General features: G+C 36.9%; 1 protein-coding gene across 40 annotated transcripts in view; it reads right to left on the reverse strand.

Annotated features, from left to right (window-relative positions):
* The window catches only part of DLG2 (discs large MAGUK scaffold protein 2), a 2,233,585-nt gene that overhangs the window by 640,307 nt on the left and 1,580,552 nt on the right, over nucleotides 1-12,726 (reverse strand). The window lies entirely within an intron of this gene.

Consider the following 12,726-nt stretch of genomic DNA (forward strand, 5'->3'; position numbering starts at 1 on the left):
ATGTATATCTTTCTAAAATTTGTACATAAGGCATAATTAAAAGTCCCCCCAAATCCACAAACCATATTATTTATTTCTCATTTCTAAAGTCTCCTTTAATCCCCATCTCCCATCTCCAGAGCTACATATGTTTTCATAGTTGTGTTGTAATTTTTTCCAAACCATATTATATTTTAAGCCCTTTCTGTATAACTAGGCAGTCTTTATAATTATTCATCTTAAATGGCTAGTCATGTTTCATCAAGGTCACATATCACTTATTTAACCAGTCCCTTATCACTGGATATTAAATTTCTCTACATATTCTTACAACAAATATAGCTTATTAATTTATGATCACTTGATTAATTTCCACTCTGAGGTAAAAAGAGATGAGGACTACGAATTCAGTAGTTATTTCAGAGAAATTAATCAGGGCACTTGATTAGTCAGAAAGGTTCAATGTCAAGATAAGATCAGCTATAACTTGATAGCTATACCACTGCAAATGTCAAGGTAATGTTTAGCATTTTTTATTGACTGAATTAATAAAACTGAGTTCCAGAGGGTTGTTTTTGCAATTGTATATTTCTTATGTATGTTGAAAGGGTGAAATGAATAATTCAGCTATGGCAACTAAAATCCCATGTCTTTATACTTCTGATGTCTTCTCTAATTCTGTTTGCTCTTTGAAACAGTCTAGTGTTCACTGAACAGAGTTATTACTTATTAGTAGTCATATAATCATGAATTTATTTAAAAGTTATTAAACACCACCTCTGTACCTGGCACTAGAGTAAGCCCTGGAGCTACAGGAGTAAATATGTCAGTTTATAAGGTACATGAAGGGGAAATGCAGAGTGTAGGAGTAGGTAAGAGAACCAAACACAGTGACTTGGTGACCTAGAGAAGAACATTTTGACATAGGGGGAAGAACTTGTGTAAAAGCCCTTAGGTGAGAAAGGGTATGCCACACCAAGGAACAGACAATAAAGTTGGAACAAAGAAAGCAAGAAAAATTGGATAGATGTACCTTAATCATGAAATTTACCAGAGCAGAGTATACGAGAAATCATTTTGGATTTTAAATACTTATTGACACCAAATGACTGTGTTAGTATTGGTTGAGCATTTCCTATGCAACTGACTCTAAACTAAGACTGCAGAGGTTAAGGCCAGATGGTTTCTGCCTTCACGGATATTCAAAGCATAGCAAAAAAAGCAATGATACTGTGGCATCCAGTGATCAGTACATTTCACGTACTGTATAACCTCAACTGCATTGTCAAGTATGTAGCCATGGAGATAGTGTTTAGGGGACTTAATGAGGCAGTTCTCTAAGATTCAGAGGTTTGGGAAAGAAAAAATGGGAGGATGAGTATTTTCAATGTAATTTGGGTCAAGCTCTAAGTATATCAACTAGAGTGTATTGGTCTCACTATAGTTAGCATCTCAGGGATAATAATTTCTTGATTAAGGAGAGTAGGGAAAGAGGCAAGCAGGGATTGGGTGATACCCAAACACTTTCTCCTGATACTGTCAACGTGTTTGGAGAGGGTACTCAAAACTTTGTCATGTGAGAAATATATTTGTGATCTAACTCTTAACCTTGTCAACTTTATTTCCAGCTTCACCCTTTACCCCCCAGGAATACTGAAGTGAACTGCAGGTTCTTTACTGCACAGACCTCACTATAATTCATCTCTTGACATTTATTTATGCTGTTTTCTCTATCAGAAACTTCACATCTCCTCCTTGACTAGTTCATTTCTTCTCATTTTTGAAGATGTGGCTCAGACGGTGTCTGCTCAAGTTAATACTAAATTATCACTCAACCCTTCTTTAGATAGATCACATTTCTGTGTTTTTGTAGGTTTTTATGCTTACTTATGTTATGCATTGTGTTATTTTGTAGTTGTCTGTTTCTGAGTCTATCTTTCCTCTAAACTGGGCTTGTAGAAGGCAGGAACTGCGTAGTATTCATCTTTGTTTTTTTGGAGCCTTGTCTAGCACATAGTATTGACAATAAATACTTGATGAAGGAATTAACAGAAAAACAAACCTACTGAGAATGTTTATGCCCTAACGGGAAGACTCAAAAAGGACACAATAGAAATCTGCAATATGTTAAGGAATATAATATGGAAGTAGAAGCCATTTGCTCTATGTCATCACAAAAATAAAAAAGCAGAAAGCTCAGGCATTCAAACTGTGGTACAGCTAAAGGCTGACTGATACAATAGAACTGTTCAGATTGGAGATGCACTACTCTGTAAGGGATAGAGAGTCCTTCACTCAAGAGGTATTTGGCTAGTCACTGGGCATGAGGGACCCCGACATTTATTGAAAGGTTAAACTGTATGATTTTTAAAGAATTCTCTTGGGACTCTGGCTAGATATAGGAAATCTGCTTTTGCCAAAAGAGAAAAGGGGATGTTTTAGGGACATTTAGTGGGGGAAGTATATCACTGTCAAAGTCTTGAAACTTTATAAATCAATATATCTTTGAAATAAAAGCTTTGGCAGCAACCCAGAAACATTTAACCACTGTTTTTCTTTTGAATTGACTACAATATGGAGAAAACTGTGGCTCTGGCTTTTTCTAATATACATTCCCCTGTCCCCAGACCCAATCTGAGGAAAATAATGAATATATTTAGGAAATTCACAATGGAAACTAGGTAGGTAGAGACAGAATGTAACTTGCACTATGGTTCTCATCCCAAAGCATCCCTGAAAGCTTTTGTGTTTCAATTAAAACTAGTCTATCGGCTGGGTCCGGCCAGTCATCATGGTTCTTTACTAGAGATTCATCTTAATTCAGCTAAGGAAATGATTTAAAGAGCTTTCACCTCCCTTTATTGTTCTCTTCCAGCCTTCCCTTTTAAGTTTGCTACCAGCCACAGCATTTAGCAGAGAGAGGGACAGATGCAAAACTGTCAGTGAAATTGCGGCCTGCTGCTCTCTATGGCTGAATCACTTCAATCCCCTGACAATTGTCCCAGAGCCTGCCAGCTGCAGGGACAGATCTCAGCTCCTCTCTTCTCTGAGCAGCAATCTCTCCATGTGAACAGGCAGACCCCTGGTTGACACTCTTAGATGCTGAAAATTGTGACTAATTAACCGAGTGTTGATCTCCGATGCAGTCAATGGAAACTTCGAGGTGCCATGCTGGTAAGGGCAGACCCTGTAAAGGGTTCTGGGTGGGCTACTGTGTCCTTGCAGTTGGGCACATTCCATGACAGATGAATGTCACTGACATGGACCATTCTTTCTCCTAATTTGCTGACTCTTCCCCATGAGCACAAACCCATTTTCTAGCCAAATGACACTTCTTGTTTCATGTACTGCACACCGTCTCCTCTCAGAGAGAGAATCCACAAAATGGAAAGACATTTTACAAATATGATAAATACAATGTCTCTAGGAAAGTCCCACTTTTATTAAAAGTTTATTTCCCAAATGAAAATTACTCTCAAAATGGGGTTATATATAATAAAAAAGAGGAAAAAAAGTAGTAATATTATAATCACATTCATTTATATATAATGTTCTACCGACAAGGAATTTTTTTGATTTTTAGAATTTTTCTACTTTAAAATACTGTTTGACCTGATCATTCGAATCTAGGATTTTATCTTAAAGAAATAATCAGAGAAACATGAAAAGATTTGTGTTCAAGGCTTGCTGCATTATTTTTCTAATGTTAAAAAAACACAACTGAAAACTGACTTCCATATAATGGAGAAATGGTTAAAATATTGTGGTACATTTATCTAAATGTGGGGATAGTTTGGAGTCATTACAATTGTAGTGCTTTTGAATAATAAAGACATGGAATTAGCCCAGGTGCCCATCAATGGTGGACTAAAAGAAAATGTGGTACATATATACCATGGAATACTACACAGCCATAAGAAAGAATAAAATCATATCCTTTGCAGCAATATGGATGCAGCTGGAGGCCATTACCCTAAGTAATGCAGAAACAGAAAACCAAACACTGCATATTCTCACTTATAAATGGGAGCTAAACATCGGGTACACATGAACATAAAGATGAGGACAATAGATCCTGAGAAATACAAAAGGGAAAAAGGAGGGAAGGGGAAAAAGGTTAAAAAACTACCTATCTGGTACTATGCTCACTTTTTAGGTGATAGGTTCAATTGTACTCCAAACCTCAGCACCATGCGATATAACTTTTTAATAAACCCCCAGAATCTAAAAGTGAAAAGTAAAAAATAAAATAAAATTTCAGGGCTGTTAATAAAAATGGAAAATGTTGATTATATAAATGTGAGAAAAGAGTGACATTTTAACTACAGTATGATTGCCACTGAAGACATTTAAAGTGACTTAACTTTAACAAGAAAATTATTAACTTTAATTAATAATAGTAACATTGCTTAAATAATTTAAACTACCTAAGAAGGGGATTTTAAAAAAATTATGAAGCCCCTAGTAAAATACTAAAAGTATTATTAAGGGAACTAACATTTATTGCATGTTTATTCTATGCTAAACACTAATCCATGCTTCTTATAATTTCCTATGTGGTAGAGTAGATTGCATTATTCTCTTTTTATATATTAAACTGAAAAACAAACAAAGGAAAAAACTGAGGCTGAGAGGAGTGAAGTAACTTACTTAAAGACTTAAAGCAAGTAAATAGTGAATTCAGATTTAAAAGCAGATTTGTCAGGCTTCAATTACTATTTGCTTTCCATTATATCACACTGTCTCTTCTGAGTTCAAAAACTAATTCAATGATGGGGAAGTAATATAAATTTTAGTTATAAGGAAACACTTCACTGGATTTTTGGAAAAGATTTAAACTTCTATCAGTATTGTGAAAATATTTCAAAACATTTCTAAGAAAGTGGTATGGTTTAGTGGAAAAACATAGATCTGGGTCGTTTTAACCTGGGTTTGGACACTGGCTCTGCCACTGATATCTTTGTGGCATTGGATAAATTTCAAAACTAGACTTTGAGTCTAGTTTTGTCATCTGTCAAACGGAGATAATGAGATGAATACAAATGACACAGGCACCAGTGGAGTGCTGAGCACAGCACATGGGTGATGATCAAGCAATGTTAGTTCAATCACTTTGGTTTGATGCACAGCACTGTTTAAAGGGGTCCTTACGAGTTTGAGGACAGTCAGGGAGAACAGATGTCAGACAATGTATTCTTACTTATCTCTTACTTAATTCACGCCTTACTTATTTCTTACTTAATTCACGCCTTACTTATTGACCCAACAAGTATGGATTAATGCATTTTAACCTACACTGATAATATATGTTACTTTTCTTCATTAAAACAAAACTTAGCTAGAAATACTAAATTTGGGGGAAAGATTAGGTTATAGTATTGAAACCTTAGATAAAAAACAGCTAGATTAAAAAAAGACTTAAACAATGTTCTTTTAACATTTTAATACCCATGTTCTATTTGATAATATTGAAATGGTATATTCCTCTCACCACCCGCAAGATTCCTGTATGCTTCTCTTAACCTAGGAACACCTATCGGTTCCTTTTGCTACTTGTCAACCATGATCAATATTCAAGTTTACCTTCGCATATTTGCTCCAGCAAAGACACTTATTTTAATTTAATATAGTTTATACTACGAAACAATATATGTTGTTTTCAAATATAGTATACATCAGCCCCTAATCTGTAAATTTCTGATATGCACTCTGAAAATTACTAGTCCTCCACTTGAACATTGGCCAATTAAGATAATAGAATAGCGAATAATATAAGTAGGTAGAATAAAGATATCAAAAAAGATTGAAACAGGTAATAAGAAGTTAAAATAAAGAACTATGTAGGCTACATGCCAGAAGAAAAAAATGTCACTTGATAGAAAGGTCTGTTGGTTGGCAAATAATCTTCCAAATTGTCCCAGAAGTCATTTTACTTTGAACAGTAAATCTGGAGTGGCACAGAGAATAAAAAGGTATCTTTTTCATACACATTACTTGTTAAAATTATTTAAAGTCTTTCTCACATCCACTTTCTGTCTCATGTTACAATATCTAAAGATGAACAGCCCCAGGTCTATCACTAGGATGTAAAGTTGAGAAAATAATGCAGACATTTCTAACTACCATTGCTAAATAGAGATTTTTTTCCTCAAATTTTTTATTTAGTTTTTAAATGCTATCTAATAATGTATTTGTCCTGGAACAAAGTGCTTAGTCCAGGAATAAGAAAAGCCTTTTTCACAATTATACAATCTCCAGGAATTGCATTTACGATGCCCCATAGTTTGTTCTATTAAATTGTATTTTTCTGGAAGCTGCTGGGTAGAAAAGCCATCAGAAGAATGCTTCATTTGGGGATTGGTAAATGTTTACATAAAAATGCTTTAACAAGATGGGGGATGGTATAAAGGAAGCAGTTTAATAAATAGGCCAAGAGAGAATGCCAGATTACTGTAGACCAAAGAACTCCTGAGAAGAAAGAAAAGTGAACACAGAGAAAGTAGATTATTATCTCTCTGTGTGTGTGTGTGTGTGTGTGTGTGTGTGTGTGTGTGTGTGTGTGAGAGAGAGAGAGAGAGAGAGAGTTTTAGCCTTAGGGAAGATATGTGGCAGTATCGAAAGAGAAGGAGACAAAGCAGAGGAAAGATTTTGGAGGATGGCAGGGAGGGGACTCAAGCATATCTTTAGTCTAAAGGAAAGAAGCCCCTGGGAAAGGGAGATTGAAGGTACAGGAGAGAAGGGAGCACACAAAGAAACATAATCTTGAAGGAGGAGTGAGAATGGGGCCCAGAGTTCAGACTCTTTGAGTACTCCTGTAGGTACTACTTAATTGCATGTGGTATAGCCACAAAATAAAATAGTATTGTATAAGTTTATTTGCTGACATGAAAAGATCTTTATAAAATAGTTGTAGATAAAGTAAGAGACAATTAAGGATTTAAATTTTGATCTCACTTTACAATATGTATGAATTTAAAAAGTTTGGGAGTATGCTCATTAATTTATTAATAGTGGTTCTCACTGACTATCAGCATTGTAGATATTTTTCTCTTGTCACTTTGAGCAGCTCCATCTTTAATTTTTTCTTATAAATATATCTTGCAATGAGCGCATATGCACGTATACACACACACACACACACACATTACACTTATACAACATGTGTAACATTAGAACAAATAAGTTCGCTTTTGACACAGCATAACTCAGCCATGGGTTGGGGGAGGAATACTTTACTCTCTGACATAAGAATAACTGAGTTTCTACAGGTAAGTTATAGTATTATTTTAAGGTGGAAGAGATTAAAGGTCATTTTAAGGTAGAGGAAAGGGAGGCTGAAGGAAGTCTTAACTGATTAGATGTCTTTACTCTTTATATTTAGAAGTCAGGACATCAGAGGGAAAGGTCTAGAATGAAGTTTGCAGCTTTGAGGCAAGAGAGAGACACCTAGGGATCAGCTGGAGTCTGCTAAGCAGTACCATGGTGGGATGCCATCAGCGTGTTATAGGATTTTCTCCCACAGAGCTTAGTAATCTTGAACAGTGAAAGGGATGATTTGGTTGCTTTAGGGCTGAGGCTTGGGGAAAAAATACGGTTTACTTTGTAAGTGATGAGTAATATGTTAGAAAGGATAGGAAAATATGAGATGCAAGGAGGATACTCTTTGACTGGAAGAACAGAAGAGGGTGACAAGATGGAGATACAATGGATAGCTTTATGGAGAGCAGGAGATGGAAGAGGGAGCAGCAGGCTGTGGATATTGGCAGATTTCAGGGTTCAAGATTTTAGAGATAAAGCAGCACTCAGTGTTAGTCATATGAGTATAGTAAAGGTCAAGTTATAAGAGTGTATTGAAGTGATGATCAAGTCAGAGTATTTTGTAGCTGACACTGAAGTTTCCCAGTAAGATAGCAGGAGATTTAAAAAACAAAAAGATAGTAAAGACAGAAAAAATGGTTAACATTTTTCAGTGAAACTGAGGAAAGACCTAGGGTAGAAGGAGAGAACAATAAGAAGAGGAGTATGATGTGAGGTAGTGTGGCAGTTAAGTATTCTAGGTAGAGGAACAAGATTTGCTAAAGCCTAAGGAAAAGAGAGAGCTTGACTTGTTCAGGAAACTAAAATGGGACCAGAATAGCTATGCAGTGGTAAGAAAAGGAAGGACAAGATGAGGTAGGAGAGGGTAGCAGGGGGTCATACACTTGGGACACAGTAGGTTTTGGGGTCATAAAAGGCTTAAAACAGGGGAATTACATTATCTGATCTAGTTTAAGATTATGCTTTTTATTGTGTACAAACTTATTGGAGAGTGCTGAAGGGGAGAACAGAGAGGCAACTTGCTGTAGTCCAGGTCAGAAATTGATAGCATCTGAACTAGGCTGATAGCAATGGAGATGGCAATATTTGAGGCATGATTGAAAGGTAGAAATGACAGGACTTACTGATGGCTGGAACATGAAAGGGTGGAAAAGAGGAGAATCAAAGATGACGTGACACATAGCTGGACAGGGATGATGTACTTGAGATGAGAAGACTGTGGTGAGGATGGGGAAGCCAGTTTGGGAGATGTAAATCAAGACTTAGGCTTGGGTCTTTTTCAGTTTGAGAAATATGTTAGTGTTAATGGAGAGAATGAAAAAAAATACTGACATCATCAGAAAAAAATAATAGGTAACACTCATTTAGTGCTTTCTATACATCAGATGCTGTGCTAGACCTTACAATTGCCTACTTAAGGAAGTCAAGATGCTGGTCAGAAAATAGGGTGGGTTATTGCAAGAATATCAGGAAAACATTCTAAGCAAAGTTATCTACTTTGGTCCCCACAACTCTGTAAGGGTATATGAGAAAGTTTTCTGAGTGACAGACCTAGGATTACGGGCTTTCCTGGAGAAACTAGGTTATCTGAGTAAGGAGCGATATGACAAATGTGATGCTTTACCATGATTAATTCAAGGGCATTGTGTGTTTAGAATGCTGAATTTCGAATAGGCTGGGTGGATTGAGTCAGAAAGCAAAGAGAGCAATATGGGATCAAATATAATATTTAAGCTGTGAATTCTTAAGATCTGATCTAAGATGTTGTCAATGATACTCCAACTACAAAATTTCTAAGTAACATCAGTCTTGTGTCCTGTAACACGATGTATCCGAAATGCCACTGGCCGCAAATATGTACTTCTCATTAACTCTCAACATAATTTCTTAATTTGTTGATCATTTTTCCAGTGTAAGCTGGTAATAATGGAGTGAGTCCCTCTTTTGTAGTCCCATCAAATCTTCTACTTCTAATGACATCTCTGCTTGTGTTCTGGAAAGGATTAAAGCAGAGACATCTGTTTAGAGTGGTTTGTGTAGTTGCAAATAAGAAAGAAACAAGAATGCTCATCAATTCTTATTACCACAGCAAGAAATCTGATAGTCATCCTTGACTCCTGCCTCCCCATCGGTCCCTATATTTTATTAAAACTCAAATCTTGTTGATTCTACCCCTGAAATACCCCTCAAATCCATCCAGCTCCTCTTGCCTTCTACCATCACTGTCTAGTTTAGAACATCTTTAGTTCTCCTCATTGGTTTTCTGGCTTCCACACCTGACTCACTTCACTCCTTCCTTCACATGCTAGGATGTGCTCAAAACAACAAATCTCAAACTCTAATGCCTATGAAGGCAGAAAACACATATAGGAGGGTGAAGTAATCCCAGGAGAGGTAAAACAACAGAGCAAGAATGTGAGTAAGTGATAACTGATCTTCATGTTGGAAACAAAATAGAAGTGTGGGTTGAGAACATATCTCATCTATAGGGATAAGCTGCCATTCAGCTTTTATGGGTTACTGCCTCTCTGAAATGGGGTCCTCTTATTGGATGATTGTCTTACCCTCCACACACCCCAGAGAAGCCAGGAATCAAATTTCCTTAAGTAAAATCTCAATTTTTAAATGTCAGAAAATTATTGAATATCAATAAATACATATTAGGTTGTGGTAGTCCAAGTCCTCTGAGAAGCAGATGTCAAGACAGGATTAAATGTACAAATTTTATGAGAGGAAATGCTTGTGAGGGAAAATGGGGAAACATCCAGAAAAGGTTAGAAGAGTCATTAGATCACCATGCAAGTCCGATCCCAAAGAGGAGGAGAGAAAGAAGGAAGATAGGTTGGAAGTATCCTTCATTGTTTTTCTCTGAGTCCATCAGAGAAGCCCCTTTCCTCCCAGAAAATGCCCCGCCTTAGTAGCCCTGCAGCACTAGGTCACCGGCTCAGAGGAGCCGTTGGGGCAAACTCAAGAATAGATTCAGATTATAGAGCTTAGCAGCTGGGTTCCAGGTGAATTATGCTCCCTGTAGTTGGCAGTCTGTGAAGCACATCCTCATGACTGCCCCATAGGCTAACATTGTGAAGAGAAAACACATCTGCAAGCCAGAGATGTAGTCTGACCGTCATCATTTTGTAAACTGCTCACCATTCAGTGAACTAACTTGTACTTTCTTCTGTGTAGCTTTATATATCCCGTGGAACACATAAAGAAAAGTGTTTGACACAGAGTAACTCCTCACTTTCCCCTTCATTTTCCTCCTCTATACAATTCTGTAACTGATTTACAATTCATTACTGCACACAGCACATTGTTTATATATTTATTTTTCCTATTCTATTGTGAGAATCAATGCAAAATATCAAAACCTAGTTATTCATTTTCCATGCCAGAATTGCATAGCATCTGTATATGAACAGTGCTGAATAAATCCCTGTATAAACTGAATTGAACGGAACTATTTTCTATTCTGCAATTCTTATTGTTTTTGCTGTTGAATTTCTATTCAAATATCAAACTCCACCTCAACTGCTATCTCTGATGTTTTCTCCAAATGCTTCAGGCAGATGTGATGACCCTTCCTTCTGGGCTTCCGTAAAACTTCATTCACAACGTGAGGGGATCACCATTCACATTGTGTCTCTCTTTCTCTAGATCCTCAGCACCTAGAGGGCAGGGGCCCCACTGTATTTGCAATTGTATTTCTCTCTCTGAATCTAATGCCCATTGACAGCAAATGCTCAGTAAATGTTTGATGAGTTAAGCTAAACTGAAGAATAATCCAAAACATTTGTATGATTGAGCTAATAAGGAAGGGTCAGGTGAAGGGGTTTACTTTAAGTTTTAACGTAGGAAGGCTAAACTTTGAATCACCGAATTAATTCTGCATTTGTTTCTTTGAGAATCTGCTATCTGTTCAACATTGTGTCAAATTCTGCAAACCAAATAAAAGACGTACAGTCCTTGTTCTCCAGGAGCTTACAGTCTAGTTGGGGAGATGTGCCATATACATAGGGAATAGCACGAGTATGGCACAATATTTCCCATTTCCCATTGACTCCTCTCTCCCTGGGTTCTCTTATCCATCATTTACCAAGTTTTATTGATTCTATCACTTGAGTAACTCTTGTTTTCATCCTTTTATTTCTATTTCCACTGCCTCTATTTCCTCATTTTCTATTGACCAGGATATCACAAATTCCAAGCATCTGAGAATGACTTTTTTTTTTAACTACTTTTTTTTTTTTTTTTTTTTTTTTCCTTTTTGAGAGGGAGTCTCGCTCTGTTCCAGGCTGAAGTGCAGTGGCGCAGTCTCTGCTCACTGCAAGCTCCGCCTCCCGGGTTCACGACATTCTCCTGCCTCAGTCTCCCGAGTAGCTGGGACTACAGGCACCTGCCACCACACCCAGTTAATTTTTATATTTTTAGTAGAGACGGGGTTTAGCCGTGTTATCCGGGATGGTCTCTCTCTCTTGACCTCGTGATCCTTCCGCCTCGGCCTCCCAAAGTGCTGGGATTACAGACATGAGCCACCGCACCCGGCCTTCCCGCCCCCCCTGCCCCCCCACTTTTATGACTACCACTTTTCATTCCAGAAGTATAATTTTCTCATTTTCTCTCAAATCAGTTTAGATGTTCCTGCTGATTTTTGTTTCTATTCCAAATCTTTAAAAACTTCTAAATGTTGAATAAAATAATATCTTTTTACTTTTTTTTACTCTTTATTGAACCATGAGGGGTTTTTTTTTTTGTTGTTGTTGTTGTTGTTTTTTTGGCAGATAACTAGAGATTTTTTTCTGGTGGTGTGCACTTATTATTTCTTCTAGTATTTCCTGGCAACACTGTAGGTTCTCATTTGCTACAGCCATAAATTTGTATTCCTTTAAAATAACTTCCCTTTAAAACGGTAACATGTGATTAACCAACTGTACCTCTGACTTAACAAGCCTTTAAAACTTACCCTTTCCTTTACCAACCTTGACGAGGTAAGAGGGATGGAAATGGACACCTGCTGTCATCTATTAGGTGCTACTCCCTTGGAATGGATAAAGAAAACAAGCTCTGTAATCATTTCTGCTGTGTTCAGATTCTAGCTTTACTATTTCTTGGCTTGTGACCCTGAACAATTCTCTTAAGTTTTGTGAACTATAGCTTCTTCACCAGAACAAAAAGAATAATAATATCTTTTGGATTGGTTATAAACTAGTAGCACTCAAAGTATCTTCAAGATCAAATAATAATAATATGTTATTTGTCTTTTTCACTGTGTTCACCTGCGTGCTGATGATACAAAAGCAATGGCAGATAAAACTGTTGGTGCCTTAGTACAAATCTACATAGTGGTGTTGAAGTATGCTAGTAAGCATAGAGTTCTTCACTCCCATATACTCACACAAAAAATTAATTTTACTTAAGAATATCTTTGACGAG

Source organism: Macaca fascicularis, chromosome 14 (assembly GCF_037993035.2).
Source record: "Macaca fascicularis isolate 582-1 chromosome 14, T2T-MFA8v1.1".
Lineage (NCBI taxonomy): Eukaryota > Metazoa > Chordata > Mammalia > Primates > Cercopithecidae > Macaca > Macaca fascicularis.